Genomic DNA, 4762 nt, shown 5'->3' with positions numbered 1-4762 from the left:
ACCGTGTTTCAGAAAATTTAAAATAAATCACATGATTAAATATTGATATCTTCAAAACAGGTTATCTACTCGCATGGGAATTAACCCTAAAAGCACAAAATTTATATATAAATATGAAAAATTGCAGTTATGATCCTGTATTTCAAAGAGTATTTAATTCCCTAACATACTGCCCACTGTTAATGTGTTCACATGGAAGTGACACACAATGTATATGATGCAGATGATGCATACATGAAATGACGTAGTCCAGACGGTGGACAACTCCTGGCGCAGGGGGTCTCCATGCAGACAATCCTTGGATTACGCTTTTAAATACTACACTAAATCACAATTATTTTTAAACGAAGGGAATTCCATTCCCCCCCCACCCCCACGCCTGGTGTTTTATCAGCGTTCATTTGAACAACATCTGCTCCCATGTTTCTGCCTCACTTCCCCCTCCCGAGGAATGGTGCGGTCCCACCGCACGGATTTCATTCTAAAATTCCAGCTCACTATATAAAAGGCGGGCCTCACTATCTGCACAATAACCAAGCTCCGGCGGTGCGCTCACGGCAGGTATTTGGCTCTTTTATGACATCAGATGACAACATGAGCCCGGACTCGTGCGCCGACTCGGACCCGTCGTCCAGCTGTGGCCCGGCATCGCCTGACGGGGACACCCCAGGGTGCAGCCACAGCCAGCACCCTTCTGACGCGCTTTCATCACCAGAAGACGGCGGCGAGGTACACACAGTCTGGTAACATTATAGTGAAGACGTGAACGCACGCAGTGCACGAAGACACTTTCTGCAAAGATGCATCATCTATTGTGATTTTTTTTTTTTTTTTAGATAGATTTTTTGTTTTGTTTTGTTGTTATTTCTATCCAATCTAACATGCACATTTAAAGGTCATCTGTAAACGTGACCATCTCTGTGATTTGGCTTTTCCAGAACACTGAGCCACGCGCTGCAGATTCCTGCACTCCGACTGGGACTGCAACCTCCACCTCTCCGGATCTAAGGTGGACGGTGCAGCCGTCGGCCGTCAGGTCGGTCTCCTCCGCGTCCGGCCGCGCAAAGCCCAAGCGCACGGCGCGACCCGTGCGTCGGCCGCTCCTGCAGGTGCAAACAAGGCGAAGCCCTCAACCAGGAAAGGACAGAAGGAGCAGGTACGCGAAGGGACGATCGGTGGGAGGGGACAAGGATGTGCAAGTGTCAATCAATCAATCAATTTCAATCAATCAGCATGACAGCTCTCCATCGCAGTGTTTGAATGAAATCGGTCCATTTTTTTTTCCTTGTAGAGTTACAGTAGCCCATGAATGGATTCTCTAATTGGCGCCAATGTGTAATTACTTTGAGTCATGCCGCGCTCACGTGGCTGGCAGACCCGTGCAGTGATGCAGCATTTTAACGCCTGAACTGAGAGAGAGAGAGGACGTCGAGAGAGAGAGAGAGAGGAAGAGAGAGAGAGGAGAGGAGAGGAGAGAGAGAGAGACGTCTGCGCCAGTTTCATTTTGCCACTGCTGGAGTGCCAGCTGCTGCTTTGACAGGATCTTTATGGCACGGGGAAAATAACATAAAATAAAATAAGATCTTCCTTGACTGGTTCAGCTCTCCAACGAGGGACGAGGAGAGGAAGAGGATCAGGAGAGAGAGGAATAAAATTGCTGCAGCGAAGTGTCGGAACAGGCGCAGGGAGCTGATCGACACTCTGCAAGCTGTGAGTCTGAACGGCACAGCGCATCTAGCGGGGGTACTTCAGGTCCGACCCACCCCCCCAACCACCCCCGTTGAATATTCCAGACACAGAAATGGCATATAAAAAAGGATAATAACTGCTACGCAAAATAATTGACTGTTTCAAAACATTAGAAACTGTAAATGAACTAATAGCTTCAACAGTAATTCAGATTTTTAAAAGTATTTGCAACTCAAGTGAATACTTAAACACTAGTTTCAAAGATTTTAAACCATCAAATGAAACAGATGTCTCATACAATGATTCAGTTTTTAAAATACATACAATTATTCTTTCAGATAACAATTCCACTTCAAAATCTTTGAAATAAACAAAACTGCTTTAAAATGTTTCAAAATATAAACCAGAAGTAAAAACACTTTTCAAAATGCAAAAAAAAACCAAAAAAAAAACAAAAACTGTGGGTACATTCAAGTTTTTTTTTTTTCAAAAACAGAAGACGCTAATAATTGCATCAAATATTATTCTTAGTTGCTTGAAACAAAATGAATGGCCTGCTTGAGAATTTCCCTCAAGGTTTCAAAGTGCTCAAACAGCTAAATGAAATGAAATTTATACAGTAATTCAGTTTCACAATGTTTGAAACACAAAATGAAACTATTCACACAGACAATGATTCAGCTTGAAAATGAACGATTAAAGTAGTCCCTGCGGCTGCTCTCTTTTTTCACTTGGGATCGCCACAGCAGAGCCAAGGTGGATCTGCATGTTGATTTGGCACAAGTTTTACACTGTATACCCTTACTGAAGCAACTCACCATTGCATGGAGAAATGTGGTAGGGTGGGGTTTGAACTGGGGACCTCCCGCAGGGAAACCAAGGGCACTAACTAGTTCACCACCACCCTGACTTTGAAAAATATATGATTACTTAAGTAATATTTTTTGAAAATATTTTTAGAAAAAAACAACAAAAACACTTTTCAAATGCACAAGCCACTGATTCACTTTAGTGACTCGTTTGTTTCTGAAAAGCAAAAGACACTAAATAATCAACCATCAAAAATAATTTCCTCTTTCAAAACGCCTGAAATTAAATGAAACAGATTCAATATTTCAAATGTTCAAAAGAAATGAATGTTTTGTTTTTTTGTTTGGATTGCGATGGATTTAAACAGGAGCAGTTTTACCCATTTTTCAACAGAAGCCAAATGCATATTCTTAAATGTACAGTCGGACTTTGCTGAATAAACAAACCTCTGACAGACCATGACCTGCAACATGTGTATTTTCATACTGCATACTTACGATTTAACTACATTTTTTTTTTTAAAAACGTCATCAGATGAAACACTAGTTATGGAACATTTGAAACACTAAATACGATAATGGCTTCAGAAAGTGCTTGATGTCGAACCCTCAAAACACTGACTGAAACAATTGCCTCCACTAATTGTTTCACTTTTTCAAACATTAGAAACTAAATAACACTTGTCTCAGAAAATGATGTTCCAAAATGCTCAGGAGCAAATTAAATAAGTGCTTCATAAATTTCTTCTGCATTTCAAAATGCTTGAACCACTACGATACTGACTGGTGGACAGTGGGGCCCCACACCCCCAAAGATCAATTCCTGGCTACGCCCCTGAAGCTCAGCAAATCAACATTAATCCCGATAAATGCCACCTAGCTGGTAATGATCAAACCTTGCAGCCTGCTCATGTTTGTTGTTTTGTCCCCTCCTTCATCTTATTTATCCTTTTCATCTCAGGAAACCGACAAGCTTGAAGAGGAGCGATCAGCCCTCCAGACAGAGATTGCTGACCTGCTGAAAGAGAAGGACAGATTGGAGCAGGTCTTAGCCTCTCACAAAGCATCCTGCAAACTCCCTGCAAATGATGACGACGAGGATGTTGGAGACGAGTCTGTGCTGCAGGAAGAGACGGCTTCTTCTACAGCTGTTGTCCATCATGGAGAAAAGCCCACAGAACAGTACGCCGATTGCAGAAGCCCCCACAGCTTCAGACATGGACAACATCCCGTGCATCCCTGCAGCAGCCGCCATTTTGGGCAACTCCAACATCCTCCTGTGTGCAAGTGCAGGGGAGGAGGCTTTGCAAGACCTTAAAGGGAGAGGACCTGGATGACCTGATGCCCAGTCTGGAGGTGGCAGCTGGGGCTGAGATGCCTGCCTCGGTCCCTGACATTGATCTGAGCGGTCCCTTCTCCCTCCCAGACTGGGACACCCTCTACAAGTCGGTGGCAAATGACCTTGAATCTTTAAACACACGCTCATGTCTTCCAGTCCCAACGTGTAGCAATTACCGCACAGTGTTTTCCTTTAATTTCTCTGAGATTGATTCACTGGCTGATGGATGTGAGAGCTTCAAAGGCAGCTTCGGTGCATCTGACTTCATCAAAGAAAGTCTTGATTCACCAACTCTTTTAGCCTTGTGAATGCAAAGAAATCACAGGTGTAGCTAAGACAGGTTGGTTTTGGAATTTAAAGCCCTCCCACAATATTATGATGCCAGCACAGCATCTTTTTGAATCTTTCAGCAAAACAAACCAATTGCTTCACATAACAGTCACTCATTTTGAAATTTGAAAGAAGACAAAGGAACAAATTCCTCCAGACATTGACTGTTTGAAGGCCAAATTGACATTTGCTTCATTGTTTTAAGTGTTTTACAGAAATGCATCAACTGGACTTTATGAAACATTCAAAACAATTAATGAATCAATTGAAATTCACCGTTTTTGAATACTTGAAACAGTAAATGAACCCAATTGAAACACTTGAAAATAAGTTCACAAAATCTAATCTAAACTGTAACTTAATTACTTCACAAAACAAAGTATCAAATGCATGTATCAAAATGCAAGAAACAGTAAATGAATTAAATGAACACTTAAATTGCTTCACACCATGTTTCACTTTTGAAAGGCTCATTTGGAGTACCAAACCAGTTCATTGTTTTAAAAGACAAGAAGCTATGATTCAGTGTTTTAATACACTACATAAACTATTTGTTTCAGGCAATGATTCATTATTTTGACACCACTGAAAGAAA

General features: G+C 41.8%; 1 pseudogene; it reads left to right on the top strand.

Annotated features, from left to right (window-relative positions):
- The first annotated feature begins 1191 nt into the window (after nt 1–1191).
- LOC117503593 lies at nt 1192–4379 on the top strand (annotated as a pseudogene).
- Nucleotides 4380–4762: the final 383 nt, after the last annotated feature.

The sequence above is a fragment of the Thalassophryne amazonica genome, chromosome 21, assembly GCF_902500255.1.
Source record: "Thalassophryne amazonica chromosome 21, fThaAma1.1, whole genome shotgun sequence".
Classification (NCBI taxonomy): Eukaryota; Metazoa; Chordata; class Actinopteri; order Batrachoidiformes; family Batrachoididae; genus Thalassophryne; species Thalassophryne amazonica.
This window is presented reverse-complemented; position numbering and strand designations above follow the sequence as displayed.